The sequence below is a fragment of the Phodopus roborovskii genome, unplaced genomic scaffold (genome assembly GCF_943737965.1).
Source record: "Phodopus roborovskii unplaced genomic scaffold, PHOROB, whole genome shotgun sequence".
Lineage (NCBI taxonomy): Eukaryota > Metazoa > Chordata > Mammalia > Rodentia > Cricetidae > Phodopus > Phodopus roborovskii.
Window position 1 is genome coordinate 2559649 of NW_026125675.1, and position 10747 is coordinate 2570395.

Sequence of the window (10747 nt, forward strand, 5' to 3'; positions counted from 1 at the left end):
ATGACTGAAGTTCACAGTTGTGAAAAAGCTTCATGATACCCTCCATTATAAGGGAACAAAGAAACTTATTTAGGATAAGTCACCTCTCTGCACCTTTCCTACTAAAAGAGCAGAAGTACTAGGATTAACTTCTGCGAGAAACAATCCGTTGTTGCAAGTTGTTCCCAGGTTGAAAAAGATCCAATTGCATGGTGAGTGACAGCTTGTTCTGGGTTGGAGTTTATAGAAGTACCAGGCTTGTAAATATACCACAATGCTCTCTAAGCAGCCAGTTCAGAAGACAGTGGCCATCTGGGGGCCATATCCCAAACAAATGAGTCACCTAAATGGTTAGTTTTCATTGTTACTGAAATTGTCCCCCTAATTTTGTATTAGTTTGTATACCAGCTTGAACAATATTTCCTTAAACCTTCATCAACACTGAATGCTTTCATTTTTGTTAATATACGTAAAAAGTACAGTCTGTTGCTGCTTAACTATAAATGCTTATTTCTTCTTTACAGAATTGATTGTTTGCACCTTTTGACCATTTTCCAACTGAAATATTTACCATCTGTCTTAATGAAGTTTATCTATAAAGACCATTTATTCTTTTCTGGCATGAACTTGCAAACTTTTATCCTCATGTAGAGCATGCATTTAAATTTTGCCTAAGATGAACTTTTGGAGCCCATTCCACATAGAGGGATACTCCCTCAGCCTAGACACATGGAGGAAGGCCTGGGCCTTGCTCAAAGTGATATGACAGACTTTGAAGATCCCCCATGGAAGGCCTCACCATCCCTGGGGAGCAGAAAGGGGATGGGATGGGGATTGGTTGGGGGAATAGGGAGGACAGGAGAGTGCAGGAACTGGGATTGATTTGTAAAACAGGCTTGTTTCAAATTTAAATAAAAAATTATATATATATATATATGTATATATATATATAAATAAAGAAAACAATAGAAGAAAAGATACATGCAGCATAAAGAAGTTTTACACTTCCATCATAAAATTCTTGTTATTGTGTAAGTTCAATTATTCAAAAGTTTTGCAAGTTCTTTTCCATTTCTGAAGTGACAATCACAGGTGTGATATTACCAGGAAAACTAAAGGCATCATCTGGGATGTTGTTGTGTACTTGAGGCATTAAGACTTAGCTCTGCAACTTACCCTCCTGAGAGCAGTTTTCACATCCTTATTTCTTAGTGTATAGATGAGTGGATTTAGCATCAGGATCACTGCTGCATAAAGTATTGAGACAATTTTGTCACTGTTGTGGGATGTTTTGTTCTGTGGTCTCACATAAATATATATTAGTATCCCAAAGTAGATAGTTACCACAGTCGAGAGCCACATGTACAAAAGGCTTTAAGCCTGGCCTCAGTTGGGTGGATTCTTAAAAAGACCCTTGAATAAGAGATAAGAATGAAAATTAAAGGGACTAGCATTAAAATGACAGCACATATCATCATCATAATCTCTAAAGAAATGGTATTAGAACAGAGCAATTTGAAGATGGCTTGAACCTCACAAGAGAAATGATTGCATTATGATCACAGAAACTGATTGGAAAGAGTACAATGGGCAGAATAGTGAGAAGGAGGGCTACCATCCAGGCAATCAAATCCATGAAAATGCACAGTTGAGAAGACATGACCAGGTTATACCTGAGTGGGTTTGAAATAGCCACAAGTATGTCATATGCCATAATGACAAGCAGAAAACATTCAGCTAGTGGCAAGAAGGCCTTTATAGCAAGCTGGGTGAAACAAGAGCTGCAGGAGATAGCAGAAAAGTTGTACAGTGAATTGACCATGGTCAGGGGTACAGCACTGGTGGAAAACGAAAGATCCAATAAAGACAAGTTACCAAGAAAGAAATAAATTGAAGTGTGAAGTTGAGAGTTGCCTCTCAAACCATTTCTTGCCAAAATGGCTATGTCAAGAAACATCAGTGTCTAGAAGACAACACTCTGGGATGTGGATTGCCTAGACAGTCCCACAAGAATGAATTCAGTCACTTTGATACGGTTTCCAATTTCCTGGTAATTCATTTCCTTCATCCACAGCTTTATGAGTAGACAGAAAGTGGAAGAATCAGCTCTTTCTCAACAGGGAATGCATTTATTATACTAGCATGTTGGCTAAAACATAGCAACCCTTGGTACAAGTTCATCTCTTAAAGTTTTAAGCTTCTAAATGGACAGAAGTTTTAGTATCACACTCCTATCCTTGATAGAAAAACAAAATGACAACCCTTTAGTGAAAATGATCAAGGTTCTCAGACTTCTGTGAAACGAAGTATTGAAGAAATATCAGATGATCTATTGAGCCTTCTGGACAATCTTCCCATCAGTTTCCACTCTAAGCTGAATGAGGCCTGAGTACAAATGAAAACCAACTGATTCAATCATTCAGGCATAAAAAGATGATACTATGGCAGCACAGGATAGGGAAGAGACAAAGAAAAAATGGAAGATTGGCAGGTAAAGGTATTTAGGGGAAGGGCTCTAAATAGGACCCTGAATTGAAGGCTTGTCATGTTGTATACCTCTGTTCCCTTCAGGGTACTTATATGTGGGAAAGGGTACTTATATGTGGGAAAGGCTAGGCAATCCCAACAATTAATCTTTCTTATTGTCAAAACATAGATTGTTCTCCATTACATCGAAATGATGAGATCTGAGATTTTTGATTATTTTCGGCTTTTATCCTGTAACAGCAATAACAGAATAAACAGACATAGACAGCTGTTCATATGCCTAATAATTGTGGGGTTTCAAGATAAGAATGAGTGAGAAAAGTACTTATCTCAGTTCTAGAGAAACATAATTGACCTCTTTATCAGTGTCCCAAACTCTTTGAACAGTTTTTGATAAGGAAAGAAGTCCTCCTTGCCACCTCATAGCTGATGGGTCAAATCTCTGTCACATGACTCCTCACATTTGCTTTTCCACCTTATGGCTTTGATGCTTTGAGTAGTGATAGATCCCAGAAAATTGTCCATTTTCCCCCAGGACTTAGAAAATGGTCTGAATAAAACAGGAATGCAGAGTTGATTAGAAAAGAGAAGGTGACTTTCCTGTAAGACATTCCAGGAGGTAATTGTCATAACCATTTGCCATGCTCCATATCTCAGAGCTGACAAATGAGAGAACTGAGGCCAAGTATTTAAAGACCTGCTAAAGCCTTTGCCTCAGATTATCTTTATCTTCCTTCTGAAGAATTTTGAAAAAACTGTTCACACACAGGTAATTTCTTACTGTAAATACTCATAATTTAAGATTACTCCTGCATTAGTATTCCTCAGAAAGTATTGTTTATCATTAGCAGTGTACCCAGCTGATTTTAAACAGCATTAAAAACAATCTGTCAAAGATCACTGACAGGAATGTTGTCTGGTGAGCTCCTGATGAAAAGTTTGCTGCCATAGTCTTCAGCCCAGAATACATCAGTCTTTTGGAAGGTGATCATTTCTTGTCATCATTTACCTCACACACAAGTGTGTGTAACTTTTACTTGTGAAATCATAGCATATTTTCCCAAATTCAACAGTGTTTAGACAGCCATGAAGTCTTTGCTTACCTAAAGTATGGACTTCCAGTTCCCTTGGAAGATAATTGTTGTCTATATAGGCAGTGTAGTAGAAAATGAACATGGAGATACAAATGAGGATTTCTTTTTCTCCAGGGAAATAAGCTAAATTTCCATAACTGTTAACATTTCCCAATGAGTTGATCCCAAGATTCTGTGGTCCACCTGGGACAGGCACAAGGGACATCTCTCTAGACAAAAGCTTGCTAAAACTTCAGATACCTGGTCTGTGGAAAGAAAATAAATTGAATTCAAGTTACCCTATCTATCTCTCACCATGTAATCCCCTTAGCCTACAAGTTGCAGCTACAGTGAAAGCAAGCTGGGTAATGTGAAAGTCCAGTTGTGTTCGTACAAATGATCAGCAATAACTCACACTTTAGGAAGAAAGACTTCCCAGTCTTATGACTCAAAGTGTGGTACTGTAACAAATTTATGACTTTTCAACATGCAATTAACTTAGAGAAGAGGGAATTGGCTTAGCAGTTAACTTTGTTGGCCTTATTAGGCAGAACAAGATTTAGATGATACATAAAGATCTCAAATTGGTATGCCAGACTTTGTTAACTCTCCAGGGGAGGTCTTACCCCTCTGAGGAGTGGATGGGGGGTTGAAATGGGGGCAAGTGGAGGAAAGAGAAAGGGGAACTGAAGTTGGTATGTAAAATATATAAATAAATAGCCTTAGGAGAAACAATTACAAGTGTATCCCAATTATGATACTGAAGTTGTGAGTAGCCTTTATGGTAGCAAATGTGCTTCATTGTGGGGCAAAGAGATGGATTCTCTGAGCCAAGGAATTACAACTTCATACAGAAGTATCCCAGCAGAGCACACAGCATTTCTACACTTGGAAACTCTGCTGCCTAGCCTTATGTCAACTTAACACACAAACTAGAGGTATCTGAAAAAAGGGAAATTTAATTGAGGAAATACCTCCATAAGATTTGGTTGTAAGGCATTTTCTTAATTAATAATTGATGTGAGAGGGTCCAGCCCATGGTTGGCCAGGCTGCTTGTCCTGGATTCTATAAGACAGCAGGCTGAACAAACCAGGGAAAGCCAAACAGTAAGCAGCACCCCTCCATGGGCTTCCAGGTTCCTTCCCTGTTTTAGTTCCTGTCCTGACTTCCTTCAATTATGAACAGCAATATGGACATGTAAATAAAATAAATCCTTTCCTCCCCATCTTGCTATTTGGTTGGTGTTTCATCACAACAATAGAAACCTAAGATAGTTGGTACCAGCATGGTGGGATATTGCTATGACAGACCTGATGGAAAGAGAACTTTGATGGGAGATGTCATTCTGTAAATATGTTTCTCATACTGGTTAATGAATAAAGCACTGTTGGCCAATAGGAAAGCAAGATAGGTGGGACTAGGAGACAAGGAGGAAATAGGAAGTAGTAGGGAGGAGTCACGATGTAGAGACCTGAGAGAACAGAGGTCCAGCTCTCCGATAAGATGAGACCACGTGGAAATACTTAGATTAATAGAAATGGGTTAATATTTAAGACAGGGCTAGCCAATAAGAAACTAGTAACTGGTCAACAGCATTATATCAAATAAAGAATCTCTGTGTGTTATTTCTGGCTGGCACAGCTGTGGGTCCAGACCGGCAGGGAAAAACTACTCTTAACAAAATGGCTGTCGAACACGGACTGAAGAAATTCCACTTAAAATTTAACAAAAGTTTAAGAAAGGGTTTTAAAAACAGAACAGAACAAAACAAACAAACAAAAAACAAAGAAAAACAAGGCTTCTTGGTAGCAGCATTTTTCTCGGTTGAACTGTTTTGCTAGAGACAAACAAATTTGCATGACTCAGCATAGGAGCAAAAAACTGCAAGGCTTTTAATAAGCACTGGTAACAATTCATTGGTGTGTTCCAGAGCTGGTAATGGCAGTGAACACATCTCCAAGCTGGTAACATGCTGCTGGATGGCAGCATAGACCAAGGAAGTGAGCACAGCTCTCAGTTCTGGCGGTAAAGGTACCCCTGCCATCTTGGCTAGACTGCGGCTAATACAGCTGTGACTTTCATTTTAGCAATGTTGTTGTTTACCAGATAAAAGGCTTGTGGCCAGAAAAAGATAAAGATTTACAGTAAACACAGTTTCAAACTAAGAAAAACCTCTAAAGTTTGAAAGTGTTTTAAAATATATGTAGGCTTGGGAGAGAAAAAGTAATAGGATACAATGTTTAAAAAAAAAATAATAGAGAGTAGCTGGGTGTGGTGGCACATGTATTTAATTCCAGCACTTGGGAGACCAAGGCAAGCAGATCTCTGTGATTTCAAAGTAAACCTGGTATAAAATTTACACAGAGAAACCCTGTGTCAAAAAATGAAAAAATAGAAGTAGAAGAAATAGAATAATAAAAAAGCCACAGCCCACCGGCAAGATCCTTGACCCGCAAAGCAGGGCCTCTGCTAAAGAAAGAGGCCTCAGCTGGAGAGTCCCAGTTTCCAGTGAGATCCGACTATCCTGCAGAAACTTCCCAAGTTTCAGTTCAGCCTTTGTCCTCTTCTGCCAGCTATTGGCCAGAGGTGAGTCTGGGCCCAATTGGGGCGGCCTCTCCCCTACCCCCCCCCCCCCCGCCAAACTCCCTTGGTTGGCCCCTGATCCCGCTGCTCCTGTGTCCTGTCCCCATCGAGAGCACCCTTGGAGCTCTGATACACCCCCACCCATCCCCACCGTGAGCCTGCCCCTCCTACCCTGCCCACTCTCCTGCCACTCTGGTTGAGCACTGGGACAGAGGGTGGAGCCAACAGTCCAACCTACTTCCCAGACTTCTAGGAGCAACTCTGAACAAAGGAGACCTGACAATCTACGTGGAACCACCCGTAATTTCCACCTGCTTGGTCTCTGACCCCACCTCCAGTCCTCTGCTGGAGTCCCAGGCCCCTCCCAGAGATCTGCCAATCTGCGGGTCTACTCTGAGTTCCCTCCGGCAAGATCCTTGACCCCAAAAGCAGGGCATCTGCTAAAGGAAGAGGTCTCAGCTGGAGGATCCCAGTTTCCAGTGAGATTAGACTATCCTGCAGAAACTTTCCAGGTTTCAGCTCAGCCTTTGTCCTCTTAAAAAAGCCATTGGCTAGAGCCATTGGCTAGTGGCATCTTCTACTGGATCCTCAGCCCTGACCCCATCCCTGGGTCCCTGTCTGCGGAGAGACCTCCTATAGAGCTTGGACCACGCAGAGCTACAGATATTGAATCTCTGACCCACATAAGCCCATCGGGGAAGTACCATAGAGAGAGGGGGACACCCCACAAACACCTACTGGAAGAAGCTATGAGAAGACGGCAATACAAGAAAACATCTAACAACAGAAAGACAAGCATGACACCACCAGAATCTAGGGAATCTACACCAACTAGAACAGAACAAAACAACAAAGCAGAGGAAGCAGACTTAAAAATTACTGTCATAAAAATGATAGAGGCCCTCAAAGAAGATGTGAGAAAATCCCTTAAAGAACTGGAGGAAAAAACAAAAAAGTGGAAGAAATGAACAAATTTCTTAAGGAAAGTAAAGAAAGTACAGAAAGCCAAGAAAAAACAATTAAGCAGGTGAAGGAAACGGTTCAAGACTTGAAAACTGAAATAGAGAAAATAAAGGCAACACAAACCGAAGGAATGCTGGAAATAGAAAAACTGGGCAAAAAATTGGGAACTACAGACGCAAGCATAACCAACAGAATTCAAGAGATGGAAGAGAGAATCTCAGGCGCAGAAGATAAACTAGAAGAAATAGATTCATCGACCAAAGAAAACCATAAATCCAACAAATCCTTAACACAAAACATCCAGGAAATGTGGGACACCATGAAAAGGCCAAAACCTAAGAATAATAGGTATAGAGGAAGGTGAGGAAGCCCAGCTCAAAGGTGCTGAAAACATATTCAACAAAATCATTGAGGAAAACTTTCCCAATCTGACGAAGGACATGCCCATGAAAATACAAGAAGTATACTGAACCCCATATAGGCTGGACCAAAGAAAAAAGACCCCTCGACATATAATAATCAAAACACCTAGCATACATAATAAAGAAAGAATATTAAAAGCAACAAAGGAAAGAGGACAGGTAACATATAAAGGCAGAGCTATCAAAATTACACCTGACTTCTCCATGGAAACATTCAAGGCCAGAAGGTCCTGGATCTATGTTCTACAAGTATTAAGAGAACATGAATGACAGCCTAGGCTACTATACCCAGCAAAACTCTCAATCACTATAGATGGAGAGAACAAGATATTTAATGACAAAACCAGATTTTCCCAATGCGTATCTACAAATCTAGCCCTACAGAAAGTATTGGAAAGAAAACTCCAACCCAAGAAAGGTAACTATGCACACAAAAATATAGGCAACAGATAATCTAACTACACCAGAAACCAAAGGTAAAGCAGAACAAATATATTCACAATACCACTGAAAACAAACCTAAATCAAACAAGCATCAACAATCAATGGTCCTTACTCACCCTCAACATTAATGGTCTTAACTCCCCTATAAAAAGACACAGGCTAACAGAATGGATCCGGAGACAGAATCCATCTTTCTGCTGCATAAAAGAAACCCATCTAAGCTTCAAAGATAGACATTACCTCAGGGTAAAGGGTTGGGAAAAGATTTTCCAATCAAATGGAACCAAAAAGCAAGCAGGCATGGCTATCCTAATATCTAACAAGTTAGACTTCAAACCAAAATTAATCAAAAGAGATGAAGACGGTCATTTCGTATTCATCGCAGGAGAAATCCATCAACACAAAGTCTCAGTTCTGAACATCTATGCCCCTAATAAAAGGCACCCACATTCGTAAAAGAAATGCTACTAAAACTCAAAGCTCATATAAAAACTCACACACATATAGTGGGAGACTTCAATACAACACTCTCAACACTAGACAGGACCACAAATCAGAAACTCAACAAAGAAACAAAAGAAATAACAGAAGTTATATCTCAACTGGGGTAACAGATATTTATAGAACATTCCATCCAAAGACCAAAGAATATACCTTCTTCTCTGCTCCACATGGAACCTTCTCTAAAATCGACCACATACTAGGTGACATAACAAACCTCAACAGATACAAGAGAATAGGAATAGTCTCCTGTATCTTATCAGACCACCATGCTGTAAAATTGGAATTCAAAACAACACAAATTGCAGAAAACCTGCAAACTCATGGAAACTGAACAATGTGCAGTTGCACCACACCTGGGTCAAAGAAGAAATAAAGAAAGAAATTAAGGACTTTCTAATATCCAACGAGAATAGAACACAACATATCCGAACTTATGGGACACATTGAAAGCAGTGCTGTGAGGGAAGTTCATTGTACTAAGTGCCCATATGAAGAAAACAGAGGATAGTCACATAAGAGAATTAACAGTGCAACTGAAAGCCTTAGAACAGAGAGAGGCGAACTCACCCCGTAGGAGTAGATGCCAGGAAATAATCAACTTGAGGGCTGAAATCAACAAAATAGAAACCAGGAAAACAATACAAAAAAATCAATGCAACGAAGAGTTGGTTTCTTGAGAAAATCAACAAGATAGACAAACCTTTATCCAAATTAACGAAAAAGCAGAGAGAGAACATGCAAATTAATAAAATCAGAAACGAAAAGGGGAACATAACAACGGACACAGAGAAAATCCAGACAATTTTCAGGTCATACTTTGAAAATCTGTATTCCACAAAAATTGAAAATTCAAAGGAAATATACAAATTTCTGGATAACTATCACTTACCAAAATTAAATCAAGAACAGACAAACAACTTAAATAGACCTATATCCCGCAATGAAATAGAAGCAGTCATCGAAAGCCTTTCAACCAAAAAAAGTCCAGGGCCAGATGGATTCAGTGCAGAATTCTACCAGACATTTAAGGAAGAACTAATACCACTACTCCTCACACTGTTCCACAAAATAGAAACAGAAGGTTTATTGCCAAACTCTTTTTATGAGGCCACAATAACCTTGGTACCCAAACCTCACAAAGACACAACTAAGAAAGAAAACTACAGACCAATATCCCTGATGAACATCGATGCAAAAATACTCAATGAAATACTGGCAAACCGAATTCAAGAATACAACAGAGAAATCATCTACCATGACCAAGTAGGCTTCATCCTTGGAATGCAGGGATGGTTTAACATACGAAAATCTATCAACATGATCCACCATATAAACAAACTGAAAAAGAAAAACCATATGATTATCTCCCTAGATGCTGAAAAAGCCTTCGACAAAATTCAACACCCTTTCATGAGAAAGGTCTTGGAGAGATCAGGGATAACAGGAACATACCTAAACACAATAAGAGCAATATACAGTAAACCAACAACCAACACCAAACCGAATGGAGAGAAGCTTAGTGTGATTCCTCTAAAATCAGGAACAAGACAAGGTTGTCTTCCGTCTCCATATCTATTCAGTATCATACTGGAAGTTCTAGCTAATGCTATATGACAACAAAAGGAGATCAAGGGAATCCAAATTGGAAAGGAAGACGTCAAACTGTCTCTATTTGCAGATGATATGATAGTTTACATAAGCGATCCAATAAACTCTACCATGGAATGCCTACAGCTGATAAACACCTTCATCAAACTAGCAGGATACAAGATAAACTCAAAAAAATCTATAGCCCTACTTTTTTCAGACGACAAAGAGACAGAGAAAGAAATCAGAGAAACATCAATCACCCTTTACAATAGCCACAAACAACATAAAGTATCTTGGTGTAACGCTTACCAAACAAGTAAAAGACCTATATACTAAGAACTTTGTGGCTCTAAAGAAAGAAATTAAAGAAGATACCAGAAAAGGGTAAGATCTCCCATGCTCTTGGATAGGTAGGATAAACATAGTAAAAATGGCAATCTTGCCAAAAGCAATCTACAGATTCAATGCAATCCCCATCAAAATCCCAGTACAATTCTTCACCGACCTTAAAGGATAATAATCAACTTTATATGGAAAAACAAAAGACCCAGAATAGCCAAAACAACCCTGTATAATAAAAGAACTTCTGGAGGCATCACCATACCTGACTTTAAGGTCTACAACAGAGCTATAGTTCTGAAAACAGCCTGGTATTGGCATAAAAATAGACAGGTAGACCAATGGAATCGAATTGAAAATCC

General features: G+C 39.4%; 1 pseudogene; it reads right to left on the reverse strand.

Annotated features, from left to right (window-relative positions):
- Nucleotides 1-1131: 1131 nt before the first annotated feature.
- On the reverse strand, nucleotides 1132-2047 carry LOC127217395 (olfactory receptor 13H1-like; annotated as a pseudogene).
- Nucleotides 2048-10747: the final 8700 nt, after the last annotated feature.